General features: G+C 38.9%; 1 protein-coding gene across 1 annotated transcript in view; it reads right to left on the bottom strand.

Annotated features, from left to right (window-relative positions):
* The window catches only part of ctif (CBP80/20-dependent translation initiation factor), a 65,118-nt gene extending 52,813 nt beyond the window's left edge, over positions 1-12,305 (bottom strand). Inside the window, exon 1 of the mRNA XM_074690344.1 lies at positions 12,112-12,305. The gene's annotated coding sequence lies outside the window, so the exon portion shown is untranslated. The remainder of the gene's footprint in view (positions 1-12,111) is intronic.
* Positions 12,306-18,418: the final 6,113 nt, after the last annotated feature.

An 18,418-nucleotide genomic window follows, 5' to 3' on the forward strand; every position in this document is an offset into this window, starting at 1 on the left:
GGCTCGAATTAGCTTCCACATGAGTCAACAACTCAAAACACTGTCACCCCCGTAGAAAGCCACAGAGAGGCTGAGATCTGGTCGAGACTGAAGCAGAGATTTCGTCTGACCCAGACACAGAAAAAGCTGCAGGCTGCTCAAGCTACACATGAGATAACACAAACCTCCGATCTTTGACTAACAAGGAACTGACTCGGCAGGGTCCGTGGCACAAATAGCACCGCACAGCATCTTACCAAGCACAGGCCTTGTCTTGCTAATAGAGAGAGCAATGATGTGGGCTCTCAGGTTACAAGTAGGGGTAGGGGAAAAATCCAAAATTGATATATCAGGATTTTTTGTTTGACAACATCAATATTGAGATTCTTTGTCAAAAATCTTTTTTTTTCCCCCAACTTCAAATTCTTCATTTCAGTCTTGGTCTACAAAATAGATTGGAAAAAAAAGTTACCACTTTTCTCCAGCAGAGGGTGAAATGTTTCTCTCTGACTCACATGATGAGCATTTTATGGGGAATTATGGCTCCAGATATAGTCTGTAGACCCTGTTGTCATCATTTAACTTTTTCACATGGTCTGGTGTTAAAAAAGTGATTAAAAATCATAAATATCGAAGAATCGCAATTTCAATGGAATTGGCATCCAAAAATTGTAATAAAATCTCATCCAAGAATGGCATAGCATCCCAGCCCTGGTTGCAAGATACTAATGAGAAAAAAAATAGAAGCTCTCACGTAAACTTTGTGTGTTTGTTGTAGATGTAGATATCAGGATAATGAGTGTTGTGGATACACATATCACATCATGCGTTTGTTGTTGCTCATATAACAAATGTGTGTTTATTAGGGATGGGTACCAGTACTCGAGTACTTACCGTTGATCCCAATTTTCAAGTGACTGTTTGTTTTTCGCACACGTGGCAACATACCTTGGACTCATATGGCGGTACATGTGTCACCCAGCTTTTTGTTTTGGCCTAACTGAATATATCAGGTATGAAAGTCATAAGCAGGTTACAAACGTATAACTTCTGCAGCCAAAGCGTCAGCTTAAGTACACACCAGACCAGATTTCAGTGAAAACAATTATTCAATGGTGGCTACGGTCAAGGTTATAATAGTTTTGGATTTGTCATTATAGTTTAGTTTTAGTTAGTTTTGACATTTTATTTCCCACTACAGTTTAGTTTTAATTAGTTTTAGAGCAGGCACTCTAGTTTTTATTTAGTTGGATTTTTGCAACAAGGCTTAGTTTCAGTTTAGTTTTAGTTTTTTCATACCTTATTAACCAGGTACAGGATTCAAAAAGGTCAGAGTAAATATTTTGTCATACTGTTTATTTTCAAGTCCAACATAGAGCTCACTGCTCAGTCAATGCTGATACCAAAATGTTGGCTGCTGCCTTAAACACATGAAAATAATATAAACTTAGTATAAAAAACATAAGCATCAATTATTTAATATAATGTTGACATAAATTACATAAAATAATATTAACATAAATTATAAAAAACAATACAATATGAGCTTCAATAAATAAAAACTTGGACTCTGTTACAATAAAGGCAGACTCAAATACAATAAAAACTTGGACTCTGTAACAATTAAACTATAACAGATGCTCTAATTCATTGCTCCACTACGTTTCGTTGCAGCACAGCGCACAGCCAGTCAGTGCAGTAAACAAGCTCGTCCCTATACGCCGCTATGATGGTGCTGTGCGGCACTGACAACTTCCTAAAACTGTCTAAAATTGGTTGGGAAAATGTGTCGGATGAATTTAAAACCTAAAGGCTGTTAATGTTGTCAAAAACTGTAACTTAGGGAATTTTGTCTGTCACTTTAGTTAGTTTCAGTTAGTTTTGTGAACACAAGATACAGTTTTAGTTTACTTATCGTTTTTGTTTTCTTATTAGTTTGAGTTCACTGCAATATATTTTAAATTCTAGTTTTCGTTTTTAGTTTTGTTTTAGTTAACTATTACAACCTTGGCTACGGCACCCTTCTAGGGGCATATTTTTCCACCAAAAGCAAGAGGACAACAAATATAGAACTGTCAGCTTTACCTACACTAAGTCAGTTAAAGTAAGGACTCCTGGAAAGTCAAGACCACGGTCTTACAGACACCATATGTGTTTGTTGTGCATAATTGCGGTAATGAGTTTTATGTACATATCACAACTAGGGATGGGTACCCAATTAGGTACTTTTAAAGGTACCAACCAAATTCTGTCAAAAGTACTGGGTAACAATTCACGTAAAATCAAGTACCATGTTAAGGGACCTAAATGCATCCTTGTGAGTATGAGAGAGTAAAAGAGTAGGCCATTATCCATACTGAACATGAACGCAGCATTGCGAGATTATGTTAGAGAATAAATATGTTAGATTGAAAAACTATATATATTTTATTTTTAAACAAAGTGATATTTTTTACCACATAAACACAAAAAAAAACAATACTGGTCCCGATTGCCAGGTACTGGGCATTGGTACCTTATCATTTCACATGTGAAAGGTATCCATTCCTAATCACAATAAAGATTTTTTTAGTGGAAGTACAAATCCCAATGTTGGGTTTCTTTTGCATTCATGTATTGTGATAAAGGGTTTGTTGTGGACATACATATTGTGATACCATGTCTGTTGCATGTGCTTCTCAGCAACAAATCATGAATGAATAACTGGGCAAAGGTTGACTGACAAAACTGTTTAATAAGGGATTAATCAAGGAAAATCAACCCGTGTTTTCCTGATAAACTAGATTGAAAAAAAAATACTACGATCTGAACAGCAAAAAAAAATCTGTTATGTGTCACTTAAAAAGAATTAAGCCTAATGATAATAAGAACTAATTTGATCTAATTTGGCCATCCACTATTTAAATAATTAGCTAAATGTTAAGAGTGCTACATGTTGTGATAAAAGGGCCTTATAAATAAAGAAGAGAGACAAAGATTGTCGAGCCATGTCTGAAGATGAAGCACTGCTGTTCTCAAACATTTCTCACTGTGAACATGTGGGTTGTGAGTGGGCTGAATCATCGGCCTTTGTCCATCCATTGCACTCTCCTTCTCTTTCACACTCTACATCTCTCAGCCACCCATCCCACATCCCTGACTCCTCCCCTGCTCCTTCCTGTCCCCACCCCTCTATTCCTCCCTCAGTTCTGCCAGCTGTTCTAACAAAGCCTGTCTGCACACTTTTGGCCTCTCTGCTGATGACAAACTGCATCCAGCAAGTACATTTTCTTTAAGCTTTAAGAATATGTAAATTAGGTCACATCATCAAATAATCACTAACACTTTGCTTCAGAAGCCTCTGAAAGATTGTCATAAAGTATTCAGATGAATAAAAAAATGCACTCAACCATGAGATTTATGTGACGTGACACCCTGTAAAATGCAAAGCAGCTTGTACTACGGTGTAACTCGAGGTTGAAGTCAGAGCCCAAGGCCAGTAGCAACCTGGCAGCTCATATTAAAGTGGTCAGACAGACACAGCGTGGCACAGACGGCACACTGTTTCTTTGTTTGGGAGGCAGAGACAGACACGGATCTATACCGTCTGTGGAGGGGACAGGGTAGATCTCCAAATAGGGGAGCAGACTGATGCATGGATTTAAAGGGGAAAAGCTAGTTTCCTGAAACTCCCATAAACCAGCAAAGCAGCTCCACATCCTGACTCTTTCATCACAGCGTAGTTAGCATAACAACAAACCACATATCATACAACAGGCTCAGCGCCATCAGTAGTTAACAACCCGTGATGTGGTTACACAACCACTGAAGACCTGAGAACCATAATCCAGACAGACCAAACAGCACAACATGAGACCCAGTGCCCCTAGCTGGAGGCCAAGTCAATGTTCTCACCCCATGCAGGGAGAGCTGCTAATGCAGCTAATCTGGTCTACTACTGACTGGTGGGCTTAGCAAAGTCACACACGGTTTTAAAAATAATCCAGAGTGGTCTCTTTATGGGAGTGGGACAGAAACATAGGATGAACCCACAGCTGTACGTCATCATGTCGCTCACCTACTTTACTCAGTCAGAACAGAGACAGCAACACAGAGGATAATCATGTCTGCCTGAATTACTCATTGTAAATAACGATAAATGTGCCAGGGACAAGAGTTTATGGTCAAACAAACTGGACTTACAGGCTGAAACCAAGCAAACACGAGAAATGGCATTGATCCAGAAGTGCCAAAAGCTGTAGTGCATCAGGGGTTGCTAGAGGCTGGCTCCATCCAGCTTCCATTCAATCCAATGTTTTGACAAATGTGAAGTTAAAAAGTCGGTTATCCGTCGCTTCAATGGGTCTTGACTGTACATGTCCAGATGTTTCAAGGGGGTTTGCTTTTGGGTTTGAGTTGACAGCTTCATGACTTTACAGATCCTGCTTACTTTTCCTGTTTCTCCAGAGTTACTTTCCCAGGCTGTTACCGAACCAGATACAAGCCCAGCACAAAGCCTGGAGACATTAAGGCCCTGTTTACATGATAACGTTTCATCTGCAAATGCTAAAACACAGTGAAGAAAATCTGTGTCAACTCGGAAACACAGAGGGACTGAAAATTAGGGATGTTTGATACCACTTTTTATGCAGACCGATACCAGAACGAGTACTAATTCTTGAGTACTCACCGATACAGAGTAACGATACTACAAGCACTTTTGATACAAAACATTTCAGTTAACAGTGACGGATCACTTATAAATAATAAATAATTTTTTAAATAATAAAAAATATCAGGGATGCACGATATTATCGGCACAATATCGGTATCGGCTGATAAAAGCTTAAAAACACGTTTATCAGTAACGGCAGATATGAAAATTTCTGCCGATATGCACAGCCGATAAGGTGCTATTCAGTTAGGATTATTATTATTTTCCATCTGAAAAATAAGCTCCTTAAATAAAATGTAGCACTTCATTTATTTGCACTGCAGAGCTCTGTGTCTGTCACCAGGTTGTTACAGTAGCTCTAAAATAATCAAATGCAACTTGGTTATGTTTAAAAATGCATTGAACATTTAAAGTTCATGTGATCTAAAGAAATTATTTTTCTGTATTTCAATACTGAATGTCTTGAGTTTGAAAAAATAATACATTTCTTATTTATGGTAAAATCAAATGTTTTTTGTCTTGTTTTATGTGTGTTTCTTAAACAAATAAGACCGTCACAATGAGCGTAACATATAAATTCCAGTACAGGATAGACTTAGCTTTCTTTACAGTGAAAAAAACAAACAAACTTGTGATTATCGGTATCGGCCAAAAGGGGTTTCGATATATCGGCATATCGGATATTGGCAAAAATCCAATATCGTGCGTCCCTAAAAACTATATATTAGAAGTGCACAATGAACTAACAACTGTCAGAGTTAAGTATTTTTCAAGTAAACTAAAGTGCAAAATAAAATAATTTAACTGTTAACTCTTCCTGGTTCACTCATATTGTCTAACAGGACCTGGCGCACATTTTCAGTGGTGTTAAACTGCAGCAATTAGCAGCATCTAGTGGGGAGGAGGACTTGCTCGATGTAAGACTTTTTTGCCTAGAGTATCTGCTGCTAGTATCTGCAGCCTTCTTGAGTACTGATACCTTGAAAAAAGGCTGGTATCGGCCCAGTACCCATACCAGGTATCGGGACATCCCTACTGAAAATGCTGTAGCGAGCATGCCGGGCCTGTGGTTGGCACCATAACTATCTTGTCCAGACACCGCTTTTGGGAGATCTCCACTGAAATAGAGTTGAGCCGATCATCTGGTGTATCGGTAAATACTAAGTGCAAAAGTGGAACAACAGATGCACATTTTGTAGAAAGAAAGTCTGAAGATTCAGCTGATCGAGCAGCACAAGCACAACACTGTAGTTTGTGACGATTGTAACAGCAGTTCACTTGTACTTAGGGCTGAATGATTTTGGAAAATAATCTAATTGCGATTTTTTTAGACCAGTGTTGCGATTGTGATTTAGCATTTGGGGGGTGACATTTATCTTCTGTATTGTTCACTTAACACAAGTTTTAAGTCATTTTATAGTATGACTGACCAACAAAAGATACTGTTAGCATTTAAACAAGTCTTTTTTGCATTTCTTAATTGAAAAAGAAAAAGGAACACTGTGAAATTTTTACTGACCTCCAGTTGTCAGTAAGAGGAACAAACCATACAGAAAAAAAGTGATCTACGATCTACTGGACGGATCTTTGTAGCTCACAGGGTTTTTTTTTTTTTTGCCAGAAAAAAAACAGCATTTTGACTTTTGCTGGTTTTAAGAGAGAACAGGTACAAGTTACTATATTCCCTCCAGGTCTGTGTACATGAAACTTTTTTTTTTCTAATTGCAGCCTTTGCGATTTGAAAATTGCACTCTATTACATTGCGATGTCGGTTTAAAATCGATTAATTGTTCAGCCCTACTTGTACAGTTGTATACACATGGGCGAAGCGAAGGGTGACGTCACAGTTCAGCTGAAAACGCCGGCTCACTGTTTACACAGTAACAGTGTCGGCAGCGTTTCAGAAAAATTCTCCCTGGAGGCCGTTTTCAAAAAACAACAATACTTTTGCATTTCACCCTAAGACCATTGTCGTGTTAACGCCCCACAGAGTAAAACTGAAATGCTGAACCCAAAGTTTACAGATAGGACATTGAAAGCCTCTCTTATTCATGTCATGTTGCATCACGTAAACACAAAAACTCATCTGCGTTCGAAGCATCCCCTCTGAAATACACACAAATTAAGGAATGTGGGTTTATATCAAAGGAGCTGATTGTACGACCTCCCCATTCATTTGGAGTAACAAGCTGCTGCGAGTAAAAGTGTTTACTCATAGTGTTGGCTGAATCTAGTATCTGAAACTAGCAGACGAGCGCCAACTCACCAACTCATGCCAAAGAGGGGGGTCCACCAGTATATGTGCACTTAAAACAATAGCCTCATTGTGCCCCCATGCCCTTGTAGTGACCTAATGGGAACAGATTGGGCATGTGCAATACGGTGGAACTGTTGGGGACAATGGCTAAACAATGCTTTTCTGTCCAAATCCACACACTCTCACAAACAGAAATCCTGGCAAACAAACATCATGAGTGTGTGAAAGGCTCGCAGGCTTTACAACATGTGTGAGTTGTAGGTAGAACATCTGAGGCCTCGAAGCCACACAGGAGTGAAAAGAGAGTTAACAAAGGGCAGTGTGCGGCAGAACTGCTGTGGCTGTTGTTGGTTTGTTCGGGTTGAACACATGGGTTGATGACAAAACAGGTAACCGCGAGAACAAAGCCTGCTCTGATGGAGACCAAAAACAGTCCAATAGTAGCTTGTTTTCATGCAACGCATGTGAGCTGCTCTCATGTGCTGAACTCAAATCTACCTCCTGAAACCTCTCTTCCTAAACAGCTCCTGTATGTTTCCCTCTGTTGTTTCTCTCCCTTCATTTCCCACTCACTCATCCATACCCTTCAGGCACCATAATGAGCAGCAGCTCCCACTGAAATGAGGCTATGTAGGCTGAGTCAGGGTGTTCCACTTTCTGCAGGCTGCTCCCACTCTATCTATAACATGATTTCTTTTTTTCTTTACACCTCCACATTCTACGAAACTGTATTTGTGCGACTGAGGTCCTGTCACAGACACACCCTGAAATTACCCCATTAATTAAAGAAAGGAGGTTAAGTTAGATGCTTGTTTGTGACACTCTGGGATCATTCTTTTATTTTCTGTCCCTGGTTGACCTCTGAGGGCAGAATTCACACTCAGTTATCACATTAAAGAAGCACTCAATCACAGTTTTTAGCATTCAGTTGCCTCACTGTAAACTTTCAAGATGAGATTGGGCTTTTACTGGGATGTAATCACTAAAAGACTTGATGATAAAGGGGAACTTATTGATTAATCAATCCAAAACATTTGAAAGAGAAGATGATTACAAAGGATCACTTTCATTTGTGAGAGGATTTATTTTCACCTGACTCTTCAGCAATGAAGCAACTCTGCGTTTGAGCACACACTGCATAGCTACAAAGCTTTAGAATATCTTTGGCTCTGACACATTGAGAAACCATGTGAGAAGCCTGTAAGAAAAAAATCACAGGGATGAATAAAATATCTCAGCCATATACCTGAATAGAAGCAGAAATTTGATGTGATGAAAGAGGAAGCTAATGTGGAAGTGCAAATATAAACGGTCTTCCCCTCATTGTCCCCTGAAGCCAGGTAATCCTTATAGACCCCGATATCAAGACACAACTTAAAAGTTGAAAAACTGCACAGATTATTTTTTTCTTGGCCCTCTGTTTTAAAGGCCAAGGGGAGGGAGGAAAGAAATGTGTCTCTTAAAAAAACGAGATGCCACTCTATCTCAACTACATCATCACCCCTCGATGCTGGCTGGCTGTTGTATTCACTTCCAAACAAAACACATTTTTACAAACTGATGATACACCGATGTCAGATTAGGGTGACAAACTCACAGCAAACAAACGCCACCATGATGCATTGTATCACATGAGTAACGAAACAGCTAAATCATGAAAAGGCGAACATTACGGTATTCAGAAGCCACATAATATAGCCTCTGAATGCCGACATGTGCACGTGCAAAACCAAGTGCTAGGGGGTAGAATTGGGATTGGTCCTAAGGGCCAAAACCAAGGCTGTGTCCCAAATGGCATACTACCGTACTACATACTACATGGTCGTTGTGTATATACTGTATACTTCATACTATAAGTATGATTAGAGTGCCAACCATTTATACTGTAGTATACTACTCAGTTTCCCATGATGCATTTCAAAACCTCCGACGACAAAAATTGGAAGCACACATAAGTCTATGGAAGCACACCAGGCTATCAAATATCTCTGTTGATTCTCCACATTTGAAAGTTTAAGAACGTTTTAGGCGAGAAAGTCATCACGTAGAATACCAAAATGTGGACATTTGGGCCATAAAACGCATGGATACAAATTTAATTTAGACATTTTGGACATTCTGTTAAGCGCGCAATATGCTATCGAAGAAACTTCCGGTCGGCTCCAAAACAAGAGCCAAATTTATAAGAGCATTAAAGAACTTCAAGGAGATAATAAAAGATGCTTTTATTTTGAAAATGGGAAGTTCGCTAGTGGCTGATTTTTAGCTAACACCGGTCTCAAGACAAATTCATCACTCTTCAAAAAATTAAAAAAATGTTCACTGCTCGCAGACAGCGAAATCCGTCGCCTCGTCGCCCCTGTAGAGCTAAGTCCATTTTAGTTGCTTCTCATCTTGTCATCTCATTCACTGTTTATGTTTATAAATATGGGGCTCGCAATGCATTATGGGGCGTGTCAGTGCGATCAGTATGCCCAACTCCCATACTTACAATTTTTTCCGATATAGTATACATCCAGGTATTTCTCGCGCACACAATCTTTTCATACTATTTAATGTGAACGCACTACATACTATTTTTGACGTTACACTTAGTTTGAGTAGTACGTTAGTATGCCATTTCGGACACAGCCCAAGTCTACCCTTGTGTTACTCTTAAGTCCTTTGTTTTGGGTGTGTAGTGAAGGGGTGTCCCTATTCTCTGTAAGACCAAGGGGAAGGGGTAAGAATGACAATTGGGATTGGCCCTTCAACTAAGAAAAACTAAACTATAAGAAACTATTTTAAAAAATTAACAAGGAAAACCACTTTAGGAACAAATTAAGACCAAACTGAAATTGAAAAAAAGTCAAAAGAAATAAAAAAAAAAGTAAAAGCTTAAAACTAATGCAAAACCTTACAAGTTATAACTGTTTGTCAGGAAGCTGATGACCTGCTCCAATTGCAAAGTTCTTGGACACCTATCCTGAAACCTGTGCTTTGGTATCGACTGATGCTAATAATGATCTGATACCAGTACCAATTTAACATTCTCTGTTTCTTTATTTCCTGATGACACTGAGAATTATTTTTTAGCAACTTCAGGCTTTTATAACTTTGCATACGCAAAATAAAAAAATTATATATCTATTCAAACTTACTGTATTATTATTTGATGGAATTATAAAAAGTTGTGATGTCAGCATTCTCTGCCCTAGCAACTTTTTAGCATTAAATATCTGCTGATACTGATGTTCTTACCTTTTTTTTTGTTTGGTTATCTTCTTCCGTGATATCTCAGTTCTGCCTAGCACAAATGCACATACCTATTGGTGTTGCTAAACACAGAAGAGCATAGAACTGAATTGAATAGATCCGTCCTATAGATCTGCTCTTTATCACTGATATCGGATTTCTCTTTTTAAGTCAGACCAATAACCAACACAAAAACCGTTTTGGTGCAGCCCTGCTCTTTGTCTTTATCTTGATTGATCCAAAATGAGGTTGAGTCAGCATTTACGATATGATGACCACCAGTGATTGGCTACAGAGTGCCTTTTCAGAAACAAACAAGTGACTAGTTGTGTTTGCAGTTGGTTGGGAGGAGTAAGTGTTAAGCCCTCTCTTACATTCTTGTATCTGCACATAAACTTCTATAAGAACCCCATAATTTCCAGCAAGCACAAGCCTATGCTCTAGCAACAGCATTCAGTCACTCTCAAACATGTCACCACATGCAGCGACAAACATTCTACTGATGTCAAGTAAATTCTAGCAGTTATAAAGTCAAAACACATTAAGTAGCAACATGTAATTAACAAAAGAAATACTTCTAAATAACAAACATGTCTGAGAGGATGGGGATCACAATAGGCAAATTAGTTCTTACATAACTTTTAATATCAGGTGGCAGACACACCAATTCAAATAACACAATGGGCACTGGTTACAGGATGAGACACAGGCAGAACCTGATGAGCAGCTCAACTCAACTTCATGAATAATCATGCACTTCATGTTGAGAGGCAACAGCAATGATCACACTGAGTTAACAGGTATACTTCATTCAAAGACACATGATTTCCCTATAGCAGATAATTCCCACACTTCAATGAAGAAACTGTGTACCAGCTTTAAATCAAACAGTTTTTTGTTTATGTTTAATGTGGCAAGTCCTGTCTCATTGCATTCAGGAGGATTTCTGTTATGACCTGTGGTGGCTGGCAAACATTCTTTTACCTCCACAAAGTCACTCTGATCCCATCAGTCTGTGCAGAGAAGGAATCCAAGGAATGTTATGAGCAAACTTGACTTGAATAAAGCCACCAGTCATGACTCCCACGAGTTAGATGTCTCCTTTTTGGAAGTTTGTAGGCTCAAGAGTTATTTATAACCATATACAATGTTAAAGTGACCAGATTGATTAATCCAAAAGTAACTGAAAGTGGATTACATCTTAATTCTTCAGCACCTTGAAAATACTAAAGGTATGGGCTTTGTATTTCAAAATAAATGATTGATTGTCTGTGTTATCGACGCATCCAGCCCTGACACAGGCCAGCAGCAGTTGTGATCCCCTCTTTGTTGATAGGGTCAACAGCTGACATGCTGCTGATCTGCTGCAACCTCAGCTCCTTTCCAGAGCAGGCTGGCATACTGGTACATTTTGAAAAAGGCTATTTCTGTCATTCCTGTCCTGCCGGGAGAGTCAAACATAACTAAAACCAAGCTGATTGCAGAAAAGACCCTAACATCCGACTATAGTCATTCATTTGCAGAATAAGCTGTAGTACTCCTCTCTGTTTCACTCCTGTAACCACGCCCATGCTGTCTGGGATGAAAGCACTGTATGTCTCCGTTAGACATGGAGTGTAATAAGCCAGGTATGTACAGTATCCACATAATACCCCTGTCAGAGAAACAAAGCCACATCTGGAGGCGCTTCCACACCCTCGCATGTCCGCCCGCGTATCACCCGGTAACAATAGTGACGCAAGCTTTGCGGCTAACCAGCTGGGGCTAACGTTAGCTCGCTTTTGTATACAAATGTAAACAACAGGCCACTTTTTGCGCCTAAAACCGACAATCAGGCTGCTTTTCCAGCATCAACAGGTCTGTCGACTGAGGACAAAGCAAAACCAGGTCAGACAGAGCTCCAGCGTCTTCTAACTGAAACTGTTATTGTAAGCTTAGCTAACGCATTTCAACCAACAGACACATTGAAAGTGGGATAGATCCTTACCCGAAGTGAGTGTGAGAGAAACCTGGGTTCACTTCCCGGGATCAAAACCGCCGTGTCATGGGTGTGTTTTCTCCACGACAGAAGTGGGAAGAGGATTAGGTGTCTAGAGGGAGCTAACTCCACCGTCCCAGGCAAAGGAAAACGGGAATGCAGGAATGTGACGTTCAGTCCGGTTTGCTGGCCGCGGTGACACGTGCACCGAGGAGAGAGGCATTGTGGGAAAAGTAGTTTCTATTATAAAAGCGTGTTGACAAGGGAACTAATGATGAGTGGGGTTTTCTATTGAATCACCCAGGATTTTTTGTTTCATCCCCTGATGAACACATGAACAGGCTGTAAAAACAACTCTAAGTAGTTTATTGTCAATCACAAAACAGAATCGAATTCGTCTTTATTCGCCAAGTATTTTTCCAAAAGAATGTATTCAATTTAACTTTTGCCGGTGCTCCCTCTGTATAAACAATATTATACAAATATCAAACTACAGGAGTTTAAAATAAGTAGAAAACGCGTATATAATGTGTGTCTGTGTTTTATATAAATAATAAAAAAAAACATCAATCAATTGATCAATCAATTGACAAATAGATAGATAGATAGATAGATAGATAGATAGATAGATAGATAGATAGATAGATAGATAGATAGATAGATAAAAACACAAACTGTAGCTGTGCATGAGGTATTTGCTTTGTTGCTGCTTTCAGATTTAATTTTTCATCAGATCCTGATCATAGTCTTCAAGTCCATACATGTAAATATATATAAATATATAAATATATATATATAAATATATATATATATATATATATATATATATATATATATATATATATATATATATATATATATATATATATATATATATATATATATATAAGGCCAAACGCACAGCAGAATACGGATCAAATCCACTGATGACTCTCTGCAATGTAATTATGACCCCCTGTGGACAAAGAAAGAAATGCAGTACTGTAAAATTTGCATCCCAGCTCCAGAGGTCTGCAGAATATTTACCCCACCTTAGTTCACAACAATGTAGCAACAGAAACTCCTGCAGATATCTACACCCCCCCCCCCCCCCTTTCCTCCCCCTTTCACTTGTAAATTATACTTAATTAACAATGTCTTTAAAGTTAAGGTGCAAACGACGCAAAGCAATTGTTGCCAAGGAAACTATTCTGTTAAAGTTTCATGTTCTAAAAATGATGGCACTTGGTGTAGAAGTTTGTAAAGTTTCTCACAAAAACAATTTCTTACCTCTTAGCACAGTTTCTCACTAAACAGCATATCATGTTTTTAATGATGTGAAGACACCCACACAGAAAGGAAAAAACTCTCTGGAATCATTGTCTGAGTTTGGATAGCTACGCTGTCTTATAGCTGACCCTTCAGATTAAAGGTCTCTGAACCAAATTTGTCTTATAAGAAAGTTTAAACAAGACCCTGTTATTATCTCTAAAATGTAGTATAAAGTATTATGAATATGTTGGTTTTTTCCCCCCAGATTCAATGATGTTTATGTCTCTAAATATCAAGAATTGCATAGAGAGGGATATTTTATGACAAATCATTTGATTAAACAACCCAGAAATTTATGTGAGTAAAACTTAAGAAACAGACATGAATGCACCATTGAGTGAATAAAAACCCATTCCTCTCTAAAAAGATGTATGGTTGAGCTTTTCACTTCCCTGCTTCACAGATCCAACACAGGAAAAGTAAATGTCTGGCATTTGGCAGTTCACTTGCTTTTCAAATCTAAAAAAGAAACAGAGCATGCCCGGTCAATGTGTGAGCAAGCAGGCCACTGGGGGCGGCAGAAACTCAGTCTGTAGGGACTTGGCTCGGGAACTGGAGGGTCATTGCTTCAAGTTTCGGTACAAGCTAAAGAAAGGATACCAAGCTTGTAGCTTGTACCTGTTCACTTAATCTGGCTCTGCCCAGGCACCTTTGAGCAATTAATACAGCTGCTTGGGGCACTCCTGGCAACCCCTTAATTTTGTGTCTGTTGCAGAAATAAAACTTCTCCTTGAGGAATGTCTGATTTCAAAATAAATACATTCAGAATCTGAGGCAAGAACATTGTCTGTAACTGATTTATGTAATCTTAACAGTATCTCACTATAATATCTGCTGCAACTTACTGGAAAATGTTTTGTTTTTGTTTTGTTTGTTTTTTTTCAGAAAATTACCCTTGACAGCAAAAGATTGTTAAAAAAAAACAGTAATGAGCCTGTAATTGAAATTCAGTCATGATTCAGTAATGTATCTTCAATATTTGCAGTTACTTCACCGGCACCTTGCTGTTAAATTTACAGCAACTGTTTTACAGTGTATCTTTGAAGCAAAATAATAAAACATATTTCAAGTTTTCTCTTTCTTTGCAGTGAGTGTCGGTTTGAACATTGGGTTGTCCTCGGTGCAGTAAATTCTGAGCTGCCAGAGAAAGCTAGAAAGAGAAGCAGAGGCTGAAATTGGCCCTGCTTCTCAGGTCGCCCTGCACAAAGCCGAGTCCCCACCAGAGGGATGGCACCAAGGCACCAATTAGAAGTGGAGAGGGCGCATGATGATATTTCCGTGTGCTTGTGGCCTGGGCAGCTCCGTCTGTGTGTTATAAAAGGCAAAACCATAAACATGGAATTAGACAGTGCAGGCCCCGCAGCTCTTAAGGTCACAGACTCTCCCCCTCCTGTGGCTTCAAGAGTAACGGTGTGACATAAACAACACCAGCCAGAAAACCCGTTGGAAGCTGATTATTTGTGCTTGTCAGTATGTGAAGTTCATTAGGTGCTGCAGAGGTCTGCTGTGATTCTGCTCTTTTATTGTTAGGTAGAGCGGGTGCAGGAGAAAGGTGTGGGAGAAAGATCACTGTGAACTAGATGGAGAGAAACTAAGTGGGTGGAAGTGACTGAACATCTCTTTGTGTTTGTGTAGAAACACACACACACACACACACACACACACACACACACACACACACACACACACACACACACACACACACACACACACACACACACACACACACACACACACACACAAACACACACACACACACACATTAACACTCAGACAAATAAACACACAGATTTTGGCCAGGGTTCAATGTGTTGAGTAACAAAAACATGATAGTGTTCTAACCAGCAGGTGGGGGCAGCAGACAGATCATAGCAGAGCTGAGCACAGAGCAGAGCTATTATAATGTATCCTACATATACAGGGGGTGGAGAGAAAATCATGAAATACTTAGCGATGTAATGCCATCTATTTTAACACAGGATCCCTGAAATAAGATCTGCTGTTGTGCAACTGATTATATTTTTGTTCAGACAGTCAGGGGTAGATTTATTCTATTCTATTGTAGAAACAGTGAAATGTGAAAACAAGTACCAGATCATTAATTTTCATCAGCATAAGAAATGAACCTCAATCTTAATTCATGCACAATTAAAAGGTGTGAAGAGCTTATCTATGCAGTAAAAACGGTTGGTCATTTTGTGATTATACAGTAGAAAAAAAAGTAAAAGTAAATTTAAAGGTTTTTTTTCTTTCTTTCTTTTTTTTTTCTTCTTAAAATTAAATAGGGCAAGATTTAAAAACCTAATGGCCAATTCATACAGCGAGTTTAATATTTCTCTTCAAGTTAGTGCTTTAACACAAATTGAGGTACAAAAATAAAAAAAGGCACATATGCCATTATTTTGCCTTTACCGTCATTGTTGACTGAGGTTTATCTTTTGAGCAACGAGAAAATTGTAAATTTATGATTGCAAAACGTTATTGTTCTCATAACCAAATCACTGCTTACAATCTTTATCTTTTGACTATCATTTCGTCCACCACATAAAAAAATAAAGGTATTTAGGGATTTTTTTTCCCCCATATTTATTTTGAAAATCAGTCCAAACTCTGAGAAAATGTAACTCACTGTAGTGCTCATTAACTTAAGTATGAAATTGTCACATCTTGGTTTTGGAGCCATTCTATTGGGGCAGTTTTGCTTAAATAATGCAAAAGTTGTATGTAAAAATCACATATCAATAAACATGTGTATATCTTTTTTATGTTTTAATATAGAACCTTTTATGATTGTTGGTAAATTTTGCATTTTACTAAAGCTTTATTAAAGCGAAGAGTTGTTTTTTATGGCCTCCCCTGAAGACAAAGTGGTACATTTTTATTTCTTCGTTGACCTAATCTTTGAATTTTGCAGATTTTTGTTTTCTGCCCAAAATTTTGAAAAAGATAAATAAATGAATAAACACTTATATATGGCCAAAAAACAACCTTGCAGCAGTAAAAGGCACTGAAAATGACAATATAGAAACTTTTAGTTGCCTTTAAAGGCCTTCCTTGCTTTTGTAGGTCAAAAAGAGGGCCTCACTGTTCATTTTGGTCTGTTTCACAACCAGCAAAAAACTCCCCACAGGAGCTTTAAACTCCCATTTAGGGATGGGCATTGTACACAGATTAAGGCTGTTTGTGTAATCTCTATGTCCATAAAGAAACAAGTTGAGGGACTAATTAAACAAAAACAAAATAAAAAACATCACCCAATGTAAAGGGATTTAAGCTACACACTAAACAAACTAAATTAAACAAACTTAGTTTACGTGATCTTTTTTTGTCCTCCACCTTCAGAGAATCAGAGGTCCACTCTCCCCTCAGCCCCTCCTCTGTACCAAACTTCCCCTGCTGTTGAAGTGTGGTAGAGCGCAGGACTGTCTGAGGAGTGTGTTGACAGCACTGGGCCGTGTGTGCGTCCGCCTGCGAGTGCACTGAGCACCCGTTGAGTAGGTGGGTCTGCTGGAAGGGAGTGGGAGAGGTGGGAAAGGGGCAGATGGAACACAGAAGGAAGTTCACCAGCAACACGTATAGTGTGTCAGAAAGAGGAGAGGGGTGTTGCAGGGGGGGAGGCACGGAGAAAGGTGGAGAAAATTAAGGGACCCATATGCAGAGACAGAGAGAAAGAGAGTGGATTAAAGGATGGAGAGGAGAGAGGGAGAGGTGAGAGATGTGTCAGGTAGAAGAGGGGAGAGGTTAGAGAGGAGACAAGCAGCGGGAGGGAGGAGGAGGGAGAGTGGGAGGGAAGGTGCTGGGTGGAGGAGTCGGGCTTTGGGGGGTGATAATGATATCAGGTGCAGGTGGGTGCTAGGATGGGTGGAGAAATGTTATTTAGTGACCTTCAACGAAAGTTGAAAGTATCATTGAAACATCAGAAACACTCTGAATGATTACAGACGGGTCGTGGATGAGGAAGAAGAAACTTCTTCAGAACTGTTTAAGACTCAAACTGACTGAAGCTGGTTTGGGATCTCAGCCGGGTCATGAACTAAACTGTTGATGGTGTCCTTCACAAAATATATCTGACCTGTTAAGGTCTCTTTTTTTCCAAAAAATACAAATGATTAATTTTCAAGGAAAGAATCTTTAATAAGTATCAAAAGGGGAGAGAGGATCAAGTTAGTTTATGACACAGAGATAATCAGGAGACTTCAACCAGTCACACTCATAAGGAAAGAGAAAATATTCAACATTGAATGATTCAAGTAATTCAGTCAATAAGGTACTTAAAAATCTCTGTTTTGATTACAGTACATACATACACTTTTATTCAGTTGAAATGTTATGGACTGTGTTCAAGGCTACATAGAAAAAAAAGGGAAAAGGTGGAATTTACCTTTAAAAGAAAAAAAGATGAATAAATGAATGTTGCCCTTCTCCCTTCAAAGAATTCACACGCTTACTGACGAACCCTCCGAATTTTGTACTTGTTTTTTCTCTGATTGAACAGAATTTAAACCTCACTCTCACAGTTTCCTGGTGCTAAAGTTTAAAAAAGTTCTGTTTAAATTAAATAATATTTGTTTTAAAAGACAAGTGGGATAGCAGAGGTAGAAGGTGGCTCAATTACACACCAGTGATCCATGACAATTTGACTTGTCCCTGTGTGTACTGATCTCCCTGTAAAGAACAGTATCATTACACTGAAATGCATCATTGAGTATAACAAATTACCTATAATATTATATCTAATAGTACACAACTATTTTAGATTTACTTTGCGCCATCATTTCCCAGTGAAAACCCTAACGTTGTGAGGAAAATGTGGAGGACCTACACACCAAGCTGCTTCATGTAGTTAAGCTAGTGCCTCCAACTTAAAGCTAAGCTAACTAATTCCCCTGCAGTGTGCTTCTGTCTTGACTAGCCAGCTACTGCCCTCCAGTCATGAAATATAGAGCCAATGTGGAAGTGGGCACATTATAGCAAAGAGGCCAAAACCCGTCTCATCCTCATCCTA

The sequence above is a fragment of the Halichoeres trimaculatus genome, unplaced genomic scaffold (genome assembly GCF_033239565.1).
Source record: "Halichoeres trimaculatus isolate MK-OKI-2021-1 unplaced genomic scaffold, fHalTri1.1 fHalTri1_scaffold_16, whole genome shotgun sequence".
NCBI classification, from domain to species: domain Eukaryota; kingdom Metazoa; phylum Chordata; class Actinopteri; order Labriformes; family Labridae; genus Halichoeres; species Halichoeres trimaculatus.